The sequence below is a fragment of the Mus musculus genome, chromosome 1, assembly GCF_000001635.26.
Source record: "Mus musculus strain C57BL/6J chromosome 1, GRCm38.p6 C57BL/6J".
In the NCBI taxonomy this organism is placed as follows: domain Eukaryota; kingdom Metazoa; phylum Chordata; class Mammalia; order Rodentia; family Muridae; genus Mus; species Mus musculus.
In genome coordinates this window covers 119,874,329-119,892,150 of record NC_000067.6, presented here as the reverse complement: position 1 = coordinate 119,892,150, position 17,822 = coordinate 119,874,329, and the positions used below count along the sequence as shown (strand labels likewise).

The window sequence follows — 17,822 nt, the reverse complement described above, 5'->3', positions numbered from 1 at the left end:
CTGTTTTATTCATAGGAACACTGAGAAAATGGATTTGGGGTAGGTCACCAGCAGGACCACTGTGGGAAATGAGGCCAAATCTCCCCAGGCTTTCAGAGCTGATGGCTCTGGGCAACAGCCGTTGACTCACTCTGGGTTCTCACTGACAGGCCATATTGACACAGTACAGCCCTTGCTTTATTTGCCAGAGAGGACTGACTGATCTAAAAGTGCTGGCTGCTGTCAAACAGTGCTGAAGGTAGTGCCTCTGCCCCAAGAGCTGCACTGTTCAAGGCTCTCCACGAGATGTAAGGAGTCTCCATGGTGACCTCAGGCAATGGGATGCCATGGGCAAAGTGCTTTATGAGTGAGAGCTCTAAGAGGCATGCATGGGGTGGAGGTCTGGCTTAGTGGGTACAATGCCTGTTTAACATTCGAAAAGCCCTGGGTTGGAGTCCCAGCACCACACATTAAGCAGGCTGTGGAATGGGGCCTGAGAAGCAATACCAGCAAAAATGGAAGTCAGACACCATAGGTAGTATCCCCACTGTCACTGAGGTACTGCACACCCAGAATGCCTACTTGTGTACCCACTCAGTGACCCCACCCCTGGCTCGAGGGCAGGGCTCCAGGGCAGCACCTTCTGGCTCTGCCCTCAGTCCCAGGCCAGCAGTGACAATCTCAACTCTGAGTTCTTTGTTTGGCTTCCGGTCTCCATCCACTGTGTAACCAGAATTCTGCCTCCTAGGCTGTGTGCTTTAAATATCTCCCGGCGGTTTCTCCTCTGGGGTAGATCCTGACTCATGCAGACAGCACAGTAAACTCCCAACACCCATCACTTAGATGCAACAACGGGTGCCGCTCTTGCTTCGTCTATTTTTATTTTTTGTGGGGAAAAATTCCCAACCACCCTGGCTCTGCCGAACGGTTTCAGCATGTGCCTCTCAACACAAAGATGCCTTCTCACTTACATAATTCATGTGTGAAGTCCCTCATACCTGTGTTCAAGCAGCATACGTTCCTTACGAGTGTCTAATAGCCAGCCTATAGTCACAGGCACTCAAATATTCCAAAGGTGCCTACATCACATAGGTTTATTAGGATCTGTGTTTAAGCAAGATCCACACTGTCTGGTAGGTATGTCTCTTGCCTGTCTTTTCTTCAGGCTAGGAAGGAACTCAGAGCTCTGTGAAGGCTAGTCTTCAGTGTCTTAATCTTTGCTTCTCCATCAGCAAGTATCAAGCATCATTGTGTACATGGCACACTCTTATTGCTACCATAACCACACCATACACCACACACACACACACACACACACAGATACATGTTTTTAAAAAATTAAAAATACACCTATAGACTATGTTCTATAACTATGTCTGTGTCTAACAGACACTCTGTGATGAGGTCTATTTTGAGAGTATTACTATTAACTAATGATTGGTGATTTCTAGCTAAAACTCTTGCCCCACACCTCAGTCCCTTTGAATTTATCACCACAAGTACCGGAAGCTTTTGACGGTTACTGATAATCTTAGAGAATATCACCATGTACCATACCTGTAACCCATCAAGACAGAAAGCAAACTGGTCATCACCAGAGGCTAGAGGAGAGGGAAGCCTCTGATGGCTTCATAGGGTGAGAAGAGCGGGTGAGGAAAGGCCTTGGAACACGGTGAGACAGGGGATTGCCCCACACTACGAATGTCCCAAATGCCACTGAATCATTTGCTCTCAAGTGGCAAATTTCATGTCGTGTGGATTTTACCCAGTAAAAAATAAATAAGTGCACTCCACTTAACCAGTTTCAACCAACTCAGATCTGCTAGAATGAACCATGCCCTGGCCTTACCACTGTTTCAGACCATATGAGCAGAAGACAAAGTTCTTCTTGAGGAATTGAAATATCAGGGAGTGTTTGGGGGACATGTCTCCTCAATCTGGGGAGTCAGTGTTGGAGAACCCCCTTCGGATGATGTAAGCCTTTCAGAAGTCTGTCCTTCGATTGGAGATGGCCATCCGAAGGAAGGGGTCTTCAGGCGAGCAGTTCACATGCCTAGCGTGTGTCTGGAACTTTAGGGGCTCTGTATATCATAGGCTGTTCCATAGCACGTCCCATACAAAGGGCCTTCCACTGTCAGCAGGTGCGGAGGAAGGCCAGAGGAAGAACTCCAGAAACGTTGTCCTCTGGAGATTTAGATATTTAGATACCTGACATAGAGGGACCCATAAAACCCAGGGAGAGGAGCCTCAAGTGTCCCCTGAAGATATTCACGTTCTTCCTCTACCTCTCCTCAAAATCCCTACAGGAAAGGAAAGGTGCCAAAAGAGTAAGCAGAGCGCTGGGGAGCGGCTCCAGTCAGAAGAGTGGATTCCAGTCAGAAGAGCGCTTGCTTATATTTGATTTTGCAGAAATCACATTAAAAAGCTGCGTGTGGTGGTGCAAGTACTTGTAATCTCAGAGCTGGGAAAGTCGAAACGCACAGCTAGACAGTCTCGGCATAGCAAAAGGCTCAAGCGAAAGACGCTGTCTGAAAAACAACAAAAAAAAGTGAGGCTGCCGAGGTGCTCGTGGATGACGGCACTTGCAGATAAGCATGACGATATGGATTTGATCTCTGGAACGCACCAAGTGGAACAAGAGCACCAACGCCCTCGAGCTGTCCTCTGACATCACAGTGGGCTGAGCACTTCCCCATTCCCACACAACAAACAAATACATGTAATTTAAAAAAGAAAAAGAAAACAAGCTGGAAAGCACCTAAGGAACAACATTGGAGGTAGATGACTGGTTTCCAGAGATGGACGCACATACCCACGCACGCATGCACGCACGCACACACGCACATGCAGCACGCACAGAAAGATTGACAAGCAGCTCCATGATCCTCCTGCCAGTCTCTTGGATAAGGGCAGGCTGGTGCTAGGCAGGCGGTGGTGTTAGGTCCCGTCCAACCTACAAGTCCTGGACCATAATGGAGGGGCTTTTAGATTCTGGAAATAACCAGAAAGTCGTGTTTTCCACTAAATAGATTGTTAAAGATTGTGAACAGGAGATTTTATATTGATCCTCAAAACGACGACACAGCACGGGGCAGAGAAGGACAGAATCTTTTCATGCTTGTACCTCACAGAGAAAACAAATACAATTGCTTAGTTTCTTTTCTACAAAATGTGTTTGGTCATGCTTTTCTGTTGAGTACTGGAAATGTTCAGTGGAGTAATACTTGAAAAATCACCAACACTTAGGCACCAAAGAAAATGTAGACTAGGGGCTAGGAATGTGGCTCAGTTGGTAGAATCCTTGCCTAACCTGCGGTGTCTCAGGTTCAGTTCCCAGCACCACGTAAAACAGGCATGGAGGTGCAGGCCTGTAATTCCAACACAACGGTAAGAATATTACCACCATTAGCAAGAGACCAAGGGTTAATTGGTCAAATGTGATAACCCACTGGCAGATAATTACGTACAGTAAGTTAGCATGCGCAGAGCTTAAAAACTCACCGGAAGGGCTGGTGAGAAGACTGTGGAAAAGGAGCTTGCTGTCAAGCCTGTAGCCTGAGTTTTATACCTGCGACCTGACCTGCGGGGTTTCAAACCTGGGCTGAGGAACCTACTTACCATATCAAAGAGGAGCTGGCTGCCAGATTCTCCCAGCATCCCTCAGCCTCTTATTACACTTGGCTTGGGTACCCTGCTCCCTACTCTAAATTTCTCCAGCCCAGGGGCTGAGCTGCCCTTCCCCAGCTGCCCCTTCCTTATGTAACCCAACCATTTGGTTAACCCATTCTTTTCTGGGTCTCTGGCTATTGTAGCTGGCTCCCCCCCTTCTCCCCCCTCTCCCACCCTTAATATGGTTCAGGATCCTGTTCACTCTGGAATCTTCCAGATGTGTCTGCCTCTGGCTATGCTCTTCCCACAAATCTAGAGTAAACCTTCTCCCCAACCACACCAAGGAGCAGTCCTTTCCTTTTTTATTTCCTTTTGTCATTCGGGACCCACACAAGTGTGATGGGAGACCAGACTCCCATACATTGTCCTCTGACCTCTGTTCACCTGCTGGCATGTGACTCCCACACACCATCCACACAAGTAAATAATAAGTGGAAAAGAGTTAATCTCACATAACATTATTATTTAGGTATGGCATGCCAAACAAAGCACAAGGACTCCCCAAGATCATCCACTAAATTCCAGGCAATGGTTTCCTTTAGTGAGGAGGGTTGGAGGAGAGACCCTTAGATGCAAACACGACACTTCATTCCTCGAGCCTAATAGCTTCAGATGCTAGATCGCTGTATTAGATCCCATTCATTTTGTGTGATTTAGCTACTTTATTTTAGAACGTGCGATAGTAAAGGGGCCCAGCTCCTGTCTACACAGGAAGGCTGACTACTAGATTCACACTTTTCTTCTTTTTAAATAATTTTGTGTGTGCCTGTGTGTGTGTTTGTGTGTCCATCTATGTCTGTGTGTCTGTGTGTGCATGCATGTGCCATAACATGTGTGAAGAGGTGAGAGGATATCTCGGTGGGATGGATTCTTTCTTTCATCTATTACATAGATTCAAGTTGGTGGCTTGTACAACACCTACCTTTATCCCCAGAGCCATGTCACGGGCCTCAATTTACTTTGTTTTCTATGAACTTAACCCTTTCCTAACCTAGAAGAAACATTGCATAAGGCTTCTTTCCTTTCTTCTATTCCTCTTCTTCCTCAACCTCCTCTTCCTTCTTCATCTACAAAGGGCCTCATGTATCCCAGGCTGGCCTCTAATTCACTAGTAATTGAAAATGACCTCCCACCTCCTTGTGTGTGTGTGAATGTGCAAGCCACAGCAGGTGTGTAGGAATATAACCTCAGGAGTGGGGCTTAGCCTCTTACCTTGTTTGAGGCAGGGTCCCCTGGCCTCTGTGCACACCAGGCTAGCTGATTCATGAGTTTGCAAAGCTCTCCTGTGTCTGCCTCCCATCTCACCCCAGAAGAGATCACAGTCATGCATTCCTGCATCCAGCCTTTGCATGGGTTTTCATATTTATATAGCAAGTATTCTACCCACTGAGCCATCTTCCCTGCCTGAGGTTGAACTTCTGGTCCTCCTGCCTCCATCTCTCAAGAGCTGAGATTATAAAAGTGCAAGAACTCTATCAATTGAGCCACATCTCCAGCCCACAACTAAGCCTTCTTCGTTAAGCAATATCGGAGAGTTCAAGATGTCTGAGCCCAAGTGTGGTAAGGGACAAGGCGGGGAATGCCGCCAAGCAGGTGTGAAGTGGCTGAGTGGCGTGCAGCTACAGGTGCCATCTTGGAGACCTTGGGCATTGTGGGAAGAGTGGAGCATCCATGACAGACTAAAAGCTTGGCTCTACGCAGGCATTGCAAATGCACTAGTGACAATAAGGGTGGGTTCTGCAGTGGCGGGAGGGAGATACAGAGAAGGTATCATCGGGAGAAACAGGGGCAAGTCCAGCCTGGAGGGCTGTCAGTTACAAAATGACATCCGATCCAGCCGGAGGTGGAACCGTCCTGGGTAAAAATGGAAGCAGCCAGCGATTGCTATTTATAAAAATAACTACAAAGGCTTGACAACCCAGAGAGAATGCTGAAAAAGTAAATTGAGGGCTGTTGGGGAAATGTTCAGTGATTCTCATCTTCAAAGCATTTCTGAGACATGAGCTCATGGCTCCTCCTTCCAGAGCAGTCCAGGGGAAAATGGCGGTGGGGGAGGGAAGGCAGAACTTGGGTAACCACCCCACGGGGGTGGGGGGGCAGACACCCACCAGAGACGCTGCTACTCTCAAACATTACCCCCAGTTGTTTACTTCTTCAAATGGCAGCCTCTTTCCTCCCACATGCCTGGGGCTTGGGTGTATAATGACAATGGGTAGAGCAGCCACAGAGCAGCCAGTGCCAGGAATTGGGCCAGGTCACCACTAGGCCCAAGGTTCCAGGTGACAAAGGCCAGGAAACAAAAGGCTGCCTGGGCTTCTGATCTAGAAGCCACTTTGAAGAAGGATGGAGGCAAAAGGGATTTGGCATATTTAAAGTCCCTTTTCTGAGACGGTTCTGTGCTTATTTATGCGTGTGGGGTGTATCACTAACTCATCAGATCAACTTATAATTTCTGATCCTCCTGCCTCCACCTCCCAAAGGCTCGGACAGTCAGCGTGTGCCATCATGCCTGGTTCACGCAGTGCTGGGGAGGACATTGTGTTTGCCAGGCTGTATGTTCTCCTGACCTCTTGGGAGGCTGTGTATGTATGTTTATGTCTGTATGGACCACATTTGCTCATACATAGTGCTGGGGATTGACGTGTTATACCCATTGAGATGTTCTCAGCCTGTGGCTTCATCTTTTATGTTAGGGAGTAGCACAGAGTTTGCCAGAAGAAGGGTTTGTCCTCAGATAAAGTGAAAGGGAAGGGATGGAGGGCACCAGAGGAACAGGAAGCATATTCCACCCACCCCCATCCCTACCCCCACCCCCAATAGTTCGAAAGAGCTAAGTGCTGGCCAAATTCCCACTACTGTGAGTCCTACAGGACTGAAGCCTACAGCTCAGAGTCAGCCTGTCACAGAGGGAGAAAGCAGACTGTGGTAGTGGAGCATCTCAGATAGCCTGAGTGATGAGACCTTTCCCTGATGCTCTTATTCCTGCTTCCTACTCAGTCCTCTCCTCTGGAAGCTTCTATGCATGTTCCCAGAAGGAGTGCACGTTTAACTCTTCTGTGTCCCCAGGATGGCTTCATCAGGGCCATCCATCACACTGAGTTGGAGGTAACTGGTTGCTTGTCTCCTCGTGGAATCCCAGCCTCTTAGGCAACATGGGAGCCAGTTTCCCTTGCTTGCTTAGAGTTCGTGCTTTCCAGAACTTGTCTCACACAGGTCTCCTGCAAGGAAAGCTCTAATTGGCCTGTGTCTTAGGTCAGCCTTCCAAGAGGTCAGGGGAAGCAGAAAAGTCAGGGTTAGGTCAGGAATCAGGAGGGTGTGATGTGACTATGGCATATCCTCCATAAGGCTCCTGTGTTTGAACACTTGCAGGAAATGGATCGTTGAGGGTGGGTCTTGAGGGATGATAACCCACCCCCACTTCCTATTCACTCTGTGCTTCCTGGCTGAGGGTATGGTGCAACCAGCTGGCCTCCTGCTTCTGCCATTACACTTCCCTAGGGACATATCCTGTTGAACTATAGACCAGGATAAACCCTTCCTTCCTTAAGTTGCCACTGTCAGGTATTTTTTTTGTCATAACAAGGAGACCATTACATGTGGTCTAACCTGCAGGTGAAATGGTCAAAAGGTCCAAATGATCTCTGTGTATAAGAAAGGACCAGATGCTGGGATCCATCAGTGGACAGAAAAGGACATGGAGTTTAAATGAGTAATGGACCGCATGTACACAAATCAACAAGGTAATCCCAGCTTAGCGTAGTGATAAGGTGATAAGGACTTTACCTAGCATATATGAGACCCTGGCTTCAATCCCCAGCACTGACTGGCTGTGCAGGATTCATTCTGTGACCATATCAAATGCCCTTGAACTTCTCTGTAAAATCTTCCTAGTTCCCTTCCTACAGTCAGGATTTTCCTTCCTTTGGGGAAGGGACTCAGAGGTTAAGTGCCAGTTTGTCCCCGTGCGTTCCTTACAAGCATCCCTCCTTGGCTGGGAGGCAAGCATTACAAGAGAAGATCCTGGCATGGAAAGAGCTGCCAGCTGGTCCCATACCCACATCTTTTCAGTAAATTTCTCTCAAGCATATGTACACATACAAATACGCCTTCTGTTGAATGCAGTGAAATTATCTTTCACAAAGGCTGGAGAAAATATGAGACCATGAAGTCAAAGCTGGGCTTTGGGACAAAGTACAGTTTTCACAGAGAGACTCTATGTCACTCTGGCTTTTGGGTGTGGGATTTTAATAGTCAACAGATTTGTATGGCCTGGGGAGGCTTGTTTGTCAGTGTCTAGTGTTCTGAAAAAGACTTGTCCAACCTGGCTAACCAGATACTGCTCAAGTCAGGCTGAAATATCCCCTCCTGGAGACTTAAGATGTAAATGAAGCCAGGCATGGTGGCATACACCTTTAATCCCAGCACTGGAGAGGCAGAGGCAGAGGCAGAGGCAGAGGCAGAGGCAGAGGCAGAGGCAGAGGCAGAGGCAGAGGCAGAGGCAGAGGCAGAGGCAGAGGCAGAGGCAGAGGCAGAGGCAGAGGCAGAGGCAGAGGCAGAGGCAGGAGGATCTCTGTGAGTTCAAATCAGCCTCATCTATAGAGAGTTCCAGGACAGCCAGGGTATACTGACTAGCTCTATGTCAACTTGACACAAGCTAGAGTCATCTGAGAGGAAGGAACCTCAGTTGAGAAAAGGCCTTCATAAGATCTGGCTGTAGGGCATTTTCTTAATTAGTGATTGATGGGGAGGGCCCAGCCCATGGTAGGTCTTTCTGCCCCTGGGCTGGTGGTTCTGGATTCTATAAGAAAGCAGGCTAAGCAGGCCAAGAGGAGTAAGTCAGTAAGCATCAGTCCTCCATGGCCTCTGCATCAGCTCCTGCCTCCAGGTCCTTACCCTGTTTGAGGTTCTGACTTCTTTCAATGATGGACAGTGACATAGAAGTGTAAGCCAAATAATCCTTTTCCTCTCCAACTTGCTTTGGTCGTGGTGTTTCGTCACATCAATAGAAAATCTAATTAAGACACAGAGCAGCTACTTTCTCAAAAACAAACAAATATAAATGAGACATACAAGGTATAGGAAGTAAAGGAAACTTAGAAACTCCAGAAAGTTTCAAGATTCACAGGTCCCCGCACTCCCCAGAACAAAACCTTCTCCAATATTATGCTATTTAAACTGTGTGTGTGTGTGTGTGTGTGTGTGTGTGTGTGTGTGTGTGTGTGCGCACGCGCGTGCATATGCACCTACAGGAAATGCAACTAGATGTCATTTGGAGATTTTTTTTTTTTTTTTTAGTCTCCTAAAAGACCTCGTCCTAGGCAATTGGTCCTAACCTGTTCGAAGGTAGAGTCGCTAGTACTTTCTCTTGAGAGGTTTGTTTTTGTTTTGAGGTTCGGTCACGGTCACATGTATCTCGAGCTGGATTCCAGCTTGCTTTAACAGCTCGCCAAGGCTGTGTTCTAGAGTTCCAGTGTGACAGCTTCAGGCAGCCCCACCTCTTTTGATGACTGTGATTGCTTAGATGATTATGGGGAGGGGCCTTGGGACTCACAACTTTCAGGAGTTTCCTGAGTCTCCTTCCAGGAGGGAGGATTTCAACCTGAAGGAGCCAGCTGCAGAAGCCACAAAAGTGCTGCCAGCAGCGACACACACCTACAAGTGCACATCCAGCAAGAAAGGCGAAAACTGTCCCCAAACGCAGACTAGATGTTCCCCATTTGTCTTGTTTTAGGATACTGGGGCTTGGACCTAGGGCCTCCAGTATACGTGGCAAACATTGCACAAATGAGCTGTCTTGTCTCCCTGGCCTAGCTTTCATCCTGTACCTAAAGAGGATGTCCCACGCATGTTAGCCTCAGAGTCTTCAGCCAGACCCCTGGCAGACACAGAGTTTGCTTTAGATCAATCAGTCTTCCTACGCTGCTCTCAAGAGCTGGAAATGGGTCACTGTCCCTTGACTCTGCTACTTTAAGAAACAGAGGAGAATTGAACAAAACTGAGGGCTGGAGAGATGGTTAGGTGGTTAAGGGCACTTGTTGCTCTTCCAGAGAACTCAAGTCTGTTTCCTAGTCCCTGCATGAGGTGGCATACAAGGCCTGTAACTCCAGCTCCAGGGGATCCGATGGTCTCCACGGGTACCTGCACATGGGTGCCAAAGACATACACATAAAGACAAATCTTAACAAAACTAAACCCCAAGAGGGATTAGATCACGGAAACCAGGGGGATTATCAGTGGTATAGCACTACATAAAACCTTGTGTTTGGACTTGGACTCCAATTTCAGCTGATGTCTGCTTTTTCTCTCGAGGAAATAATAATATTCATTTAACAAGAGTGTATCTGAAAGTTAAAGTAAAAGAAATTGTGCCTGTCATATAGCAGGTACATAATTAACTTCCTAGGATCATAATTAAAAGCATGGTGTCTCCACAAGGAGACCTACAGAATCAACTAACCTGGGCCTATAGGGGTTCACAGAGACTAAGAACCACCAACCAAAGAGCATGCAGGCGCTGGACCTAGGCCCCCTAGACATTTGTAGCAGATGCACAGCTTGGTCTTTATGTGGGTTCCCCACAATTGGAGCAGAGGTTGTCTCTGACTCTGTTGTCTGCAATTGGATTCCTTTCTCCTAGCTGGACTGCCTTGTCTGGCCTAGGTGGGAGAGGATGTGCCTAGTCCTGCTGAGACTTGATGTCCCAGGGTGGGTGGTACCAAAGGGCTTTCCTTTGGAGAATGGGAAGGGACATTAGGGGAGGAATTTGTAAGGGTGAGACCAGGAGGAGAGGAGGGAGTGGAGATGTGATCAGTATGTAAAGTGAGTAGATAAATAGATAGATAGATAGATAGATAGATAGATAGATAATTTAATTAATGAAATAAGCATACCCAAACCTAGGATACCCAAGATATAAGATACAATTTGCTAAACACATGAAACTCAAGAAGAATGAAGACTGAAGTGTGGACACTATGCCCCTCCTTAGAATTGGGAACAAAACACCCATGGAAGGAGTTACAAAGACAAAGTTTGGAGCTGAGATGAAAGGATGGACCATGTAGAGACTGCCATATCCAGGGATCCACCCCATAATCAGCATCCAAACGCTGACACCATTGCATATATTAGCAAGATTTTATCGAAAGGACCCAGATGTAGCTGTCTCTTGTGAGACTATGCCGGGGCCTAGCAAACACAGAAGTGGATGCTCACAGTCAGCTAATGGATGGATCACAGGGCTCCCAATGGAGGAGCTAGAGAAAGTACCCAAGGAGCTAAAGGGATCTGCAACCCTATAGGTGGATCAACATTATGAACTAACCAGTACCCCGGAGCTCTTGACTCTAGCTGCATATGTATCAAAAGATGGCCTAGTCGGCATCACTGGAAAGAGAGGCCCATTGGACACGCAAACTTTATATGCCCCAGTACAGGGGAACGCCAGGGCCAAAAAGGGGGAGTGGGGGGGTAGGGGAGTGGGGATGGGTGGGTATGGGGGACTTTTGGTATAGCATTGGAAATGTAAATGAGCTAAATACCTAATAAAAATGGGAAAAAAAACTAAACAAAACAAAAAACAAAAAAACAAAACAAAACAAAAAAAAGAAATAAGCATAGTGTCTGATAGATCGCAGATATGTAATTAAATGTATAGTCTCTGAATACAGTAAGCACATATTTACTGCATAATAAAAACCATAGTGTCAGGCTGAGATGGCTTGTTTGGTGAAGAGCTGGCCTTATAAGCACAAAGACCCAAGTTCAATCCCCAGAATCCACATAAAAATGGCTGGGTGTGGTGGCTCAGGCTTGTAATTACAGACCTAGAGAGGCAGAGACATGTGTATCCCTGGAACTCACTAACCTAGCCTACTTGGTGTGTTCTAGGCTAGTGAAAAACTGTCTCCAAAAAAACCCAAAGTAGGTGTGATGAGATGATTAGGCAAATAAAGGTCCTACAGATTGTTCCTCTGAACTGCACACACACACACTCACACACACACTCACACACATACATACACACACACACTCTCACACAAACACTCATACACACACATACACACACACACACACACTCTCACACACACACTCACACACAGACACACACACACATACACACCATGACACAGACACACACACACTCACACACACAGACTCTCTCACACACACACACACTCACACACAAACATACACACACATACACACACACATACACAAACACACCATGACACAGTAAATAAATAAACAAATAAATGTAATGAAATCTTTTTAAAAGGTGTCTTTATCCGTCTGTATGTGTATGTGTGCTTGCTGCATGAGTTTATGTGTACCACAGGCTTGCAGATGCTCGAGGACCCCCTGCATACAGAGTTACAAGTTGCCTGATGTGGATGCTGGGGGTCCAACTTGGGTCCTGTATAAGAGCAGTAAGTGCTCTAGACTGCTGAGCCATCTCTCCAGGCCCTCATATTTTTTTTTCAAAGATTAAAACCCAAAAGGTAGTTGGCACCTAAGGAACAACAGCTGAGGTTGTCCTCTGGTGTCCCTGTGCAGGCGCACCTGCATATGTACAAACAAGCACATCCATGCACATAAACACACACAAACACGCATAGGCAAGCATAGCGTCTGACATAACACAGACATAACTTAAGTGTACAGGGTGCATGCACACAACGGGCACACATCTAAAGGCACAGTGTTTGACACACAGTGAGTATGCAGGTGTACTGTCTTCCCCAGGCTCTGCCGAGCTTCAGCAAGTGGCCTGTAGCCCTTCATCTCTGATAGTCCTTTGTGTGTGGTGAGCATTTAATAGATACTGAAAGTATGGCCAAACGAGTAGTCCTCTGAGTTATCAGACTCTTTTCTCCTCCCTAATACTAAGAAGCATTGGAAAAACAGCATAGCCCATTCTTGCTTTGATGCTAGCAGTATTTTCAGACACTGAATCTGAATTTCAACTATCACAAGTGTGTGACCTTCATTTCCACACAGCTGTGGTCCTCTTTGATTTTGATTTTCTCTTCCTGTTTTCTTGGTTCTCTTTATCTCCTTTTGGTTTTGTTTTCTCGGTGTACTGGTTCTAAGTGTCCATGGTATACGCTACACTTGTAGAGAGAGATGGAGGGAAAACAAGCATGAAGGCAAATGAGATCTTAGCTTAACTACGGACCCTGAGGACGCATTGAAGCCTTTCCTCCATTAGCAAGTGAGTTTCTTACCATGCTGGTGCAGTTCGTACCAGACTTTCCAGCAGGCCTTGTTCCAAGGGGCCATGAATGCCAACGGGGTACTGTGGCCTAAAAGATGTCCACAAAAAAGGCCTCTTTTAGAAGGCAGCCCACATTGCACAGTTGGCAAATGCTAAGCCGAGCGTTCCCCCAGCTTCCAGAGGGAAATGAAAGACGCTTTCCCCATAGCTTCTCTTCCAAGCTCTTACAGCTGGAAGGGCAGGGGAGCCAAGTTCCGCCCTTTTCAGTGTGGGTTGTCACTAGCATGCCAGGATTTTCTGATAGATTAGCCAAACACCCAACACAAGAGAAAGGCCTATCACGCATCTTTCTGCTTATCCATCATTAAATGCTCCATTTCACCCCAAAGAACCTGACTTTTCCTTTTTGCCTTCTGCCATAGCTCAAAAACACCACTGAGGAGATATTTCTTCTAAAAGCTGACAGAGGGACTTGGAAGAAAGTAGTGGGGGGTCCCAAGCAGACCTCTTATTTGTAACTCTGCACCCGAAGGTCTCTGTGATTCTTAGAATCTGCGAGGGTTTTCTAGGATCACTGCTGAATTTTTCCTGACTGAGACGTAGATGCCCAGAGGACTAAAGTGGCACATCCAAGGTCATAAGCCTGGCATAGGGGAGGGCTAAGGCTAGAGCTGGCCTATATGTATATGCATGTGTGCGTTTGAGGGGGTGTGGGGATGCGATGTGTGTGTGTGTGTCTTTGGGGGGTGGAGGGAGAATAAAAGGGCAAGGGAGAAAGACAGAGAGTGCAAGCAAGAGTGCATGTGAGCTCATGAGCACGTGGGCACGTGGAGCCAGACATTTACTTCCTGTATCTTTCTCAGTTGCTCTCCACCTTATTTTATGAGACAGGGTCTTTCACTGAACAGGTTTACTCACCAGTTGATAGACTTGCTAACCAGAGAGATCCAGGAATCCACCTGTCTCTTCCCTGGGTGCTGGAGCGACTGATGTGTGGCCACATCCACTTTTCCATGGCTGTTGGGGATCAGGTCTTCATACTGTTTCAAGCCTGTACTTTACCTGATGAGCCATTTACCCAGCTCCAGGTCATACATTATATATATATATATATATGTACACACACACATATATACATAAATATGTGGGTGTGGGTGTGGGTGTGGGTGTGCGCGCGTGTGCATGCAAGTCTATGGTGCATTTTCTTGATTGATGACTGATGTTGGAGGACTGAGCTCACCGTAGGCAGTGACTCCTCTATGGCTTCTATATCAGTTCCTGCCTCCTTGTTCCTGCTTTGAGTTCCTGCCCTGACTTCCCTGGATGATGGTCTGCAATCTATAAGATGAAGTGAATCTTTTTTTCTCCCCAAGTTGCTTACGGTCATGGTATCTTATGACAGCAATAGAAAAGCCTAGCTAAGATGGCATAGTTATCCTCAGACTCTCTGAAATGGTTTTGTGTTTGTTTTTTATCACTAGCCTCAGATGGCCTGGAGCTCACTGTGTAGCTCAGGGATGAGGTGTTGATCCCCCTGCATCTACCTCTAGAGCGCTGCAGTGCTGGCACTCAAACCCAGGCCCTCAGACATGTGAGGCGTGCATTTTACCAACTGGGCGCATCCCTAGGCCTCCTATAAGTTAATGATTCCAAAGTTGATGCCTTTCCAATGGACAAAGGGCAGACAGCCTCCCTTCGGTCTTATTTTAAACAGACACCCCAAATAGCACAACCAAAAAGCCTAGTTTGTTTTTCTTGTCATGCAAAATAAAACAGTTTACAGCAGACATTCCCTAACTCACAAATAAGCCAGCATCCCAACAGTGTGTTTGGATTTTTGCTATTTAGAATCCAGGATGTATTCTTCTTCCCAGGAAATCACATGATCAAGCGTGGGTAGAACCCCAGGCAAGGTCATGAGGGTCAACTTAACTAAAGAGTAACCACACTGGACTCCAAACAATTCTCTACCATATTACAATTCTCTATCATATTATTTCTGTGAAAAGAACATACACATGCCCCTACACACACACACACACACACACACACACACTATACATTGTAGTTATGGCCTGGAAAGAGGGAAACAGCTACCCTACCAGGACCCCAGTGTAAAGATGCCCACTTAGCAAGGGAGCTGGCAGCTGGCCACATGAAATCAGGAATTGTTCTTTTTTGCATAACAAGAAAAAAAACCAAAGTGGGCTCTTTTGCTTATGCTATTTGGGGTGTCTGTTTAAATTCTGGAGCTCCTGAGTCTCCACCTGTCTCCAAGGAACTCGGGGCAGTTAATGGTGGTTGGGGGAGGAGGAGCCACTTCCTTCAGTGGTGTAGTCATAACCCTAATGAAACTCAGTGGGCCACACATACTCAAGAAGGACCGAAAGGTAGTTGGGGACTTGTGAGAAGAAGAGGGAGTGGGAGGGAGACAAGAGAAATTATGATAGAAATACATTATGCACATGTATGAAATTGTCATGGAAGCTGGGACTTGGGTATAGCTCAGTGACAGGATGTGTTTAGTGTACACAAAGGCCTGGGTGACAGATATAGATGAAGCTGGTCTCAAGTCACCTCTATTGCTCAAAAGTTAGACAAATTCTTTCTACTCTCTGAGCCTCAGGGGGATTTATAAGGACCTTATAAGGAAGAAAACGTATACAAAGAGCCTATCACAGCGTGTTGCCGTGGCAGGCAAGCTACAGGTTTACAGGGCTGATTCATGAAGAGGACCGTGTTGTGCCAGTTAAGGGATATGGACTCTTCCCTTAGAGAAGAAGGTGGGGTCCACGGCAGGAGGCCTGAGCAGGGCAGACAGTGTTGTTCCATGCAGGAACCACAGAAATGGCTTCCCTGAGCAGTGGACAGTCAGCAGCAACCCCAGTCTGCCTGCTGCCCTATGCCAGCATTCCTTCTTGTCCCTCAGGGACTCTCTCTGGGCCCTTTCAAGTCTCTTTGCAGTGACTTAAAATGTTCAGGCGGGTATACAAGCAAACTGTAAACATTAGAAGGAGCAGAGCTGCAGCCTAAGCCTCAGCCTCCCATAAGCTAAGCCTGCTTCATGCCCTGACACTGCTGGGCATGGGGTTGGGGGCGGGGGCGGGGCGGGGCTGGGTCTGACTTGCTAGCTTTTCTCTCCAAGCCTCTCATACTTACTGGCTTGGTTTTGGACCATTTGAGGTCAGGCCCAGAGGGAGAAAACAACAGGGAAGGAAGGCACTGTAGCAGGGCTGGCATGGAGTCCCTGGGGTGTGTGTCACCCGGTATTCAATGTTTCCTGGGGCCAATGGCTTAAAAGTGGACCCTTGGACAACCCCCTACAGACACTTCCCCCACACAGAGATACCATACACACAGACCCTCCCCACTCCCCACAGACACCCAACCCCCATACAGACACCCCTACACACAGACAACCCTCCACAGACAGACAGACACACAGATACACTCCCCACACACAGAAACACTCCCCACATACAGACACCCCACAAACACCACACACACACACACACACACACACACACACACACACACACTGTCTCAGAGAGAGCAGAAAACAACAGAACCTTGTTTCAGCATGGGTTGCTGGTCCTGAAACCATAACCATCTCCAGAAATCAGGAGGGTTGGTGGACTGACCCAAGGGGTATAGTAGAAAACCCTTTTCTTTCCTTTTCCTTTGGTATGCGTGTGTTTGTGTATGTGCGTGTGTTTGTCTCTGTGTGTGTGTGTGTGTGTGTGTGTGTGTCTTTGTCTGTATCTGTGTCTGTGTCTGTGTGTCTGTGTGTGTAGAAATTTGAAAACCACCTCAGGAGTAGGTCCTCCCCTTCCACCTTGTTTGAAGTAGGGTCTTTTTGTCATTTGATTGCTGCACAGGCAACCTCATCAGCCTGCAAGCTTCCAGGTACCCTTTCCCTACCTTCTATTTTGTCACAAGAGCCTTGAGATTAAGGCCACATGCTCCTGTGTGCAGCTTTTATGTGTGAGTTCTGGGGCTTCTAATTCAGGTTCTTATGTTAGCACAGAAAGGACGGACTCATCTCCCCAGCCCCTGATGCAAGCTGGAGCTGGAAGGCCAACTCTATGCCCCAAACAGGCCCTCTATCAGTGGTGTAGTCCCCACAGGGGACAAAGTGCTTTCTTTTTTTTCCTGAGTATCACAAAAGTTTATTTAGCAAAAAGTTCCATATGAAAATGTACATGACCTAATTCTACATCACAACCAAACAGGCCTTGGGGGAGGGATGTGGACACACTGCTTGCGGAACACTGGTCAGACTCTTTCCAAGGCTTCTAAAATGATGACGCTGTTTCCTCAGATGACCACCATGCCGATGTTGTTCTACTGGCCACTGGTTATCATCTCCACACACTTGTCAATCACAAGGTTCATAAAGGGATCAAAGCCCTCAGTATTACTTGGACATGCTTGCCACCCTTTAACTTCAATGACAACTTCTTGTCCATAAACTTTTTCAGTTCGGGAGGGTGGGCTTTGCTCATAGCGACTCCTCAGCAGGCTTGGCACAATGGTGAAGGAGTCGGGGACAGACTCTTTATGTGAACATGTATGTCTGTATCCTGGGTGGGGAAGGGACATAGTGTGGACGCCAGTGGACAGTCTTAACTGTTGGTTATTTCTCCAGTGCTGTCCAAATTGTTGTTGTTGTTCCTGTTGTGTATTTGTTTGGGGAAGTATTGGTTGGTTGGTTGGTTGGTTGTGTGTGTGTGTGTGTGTGTGTGTGTGTGTGTGTGTGTGTTTGACATAGGGTCTCTCACTCATATGGAGCTTAAGCTGCCTGACCAGCAAGCCCCATAGATCTGCCAATCTCTATCCCTCAAGGCTGAGATTACAAGTGCGCACTGTCACACCTGGCTTTAAAACAAAACAAAACAAAACAAACAAACAAATATAACATGGTGCTATAATAAAACACTATGAGAAAAAGCAACTT

General features: G+C 47.0%; 1 pseudogene; it reads right to left on the bottom strand.

The window, feature by feature from the left end:
* Positions 1–17,140: 17,140 nt before the first annotated feature.
* Positions 17,141–17,370, bottom strand: Gm29658 (annotated as a pseudogene).
* Between the last annotated feature and the right edge of the window lie 452 nt (positions 17,371–17,822).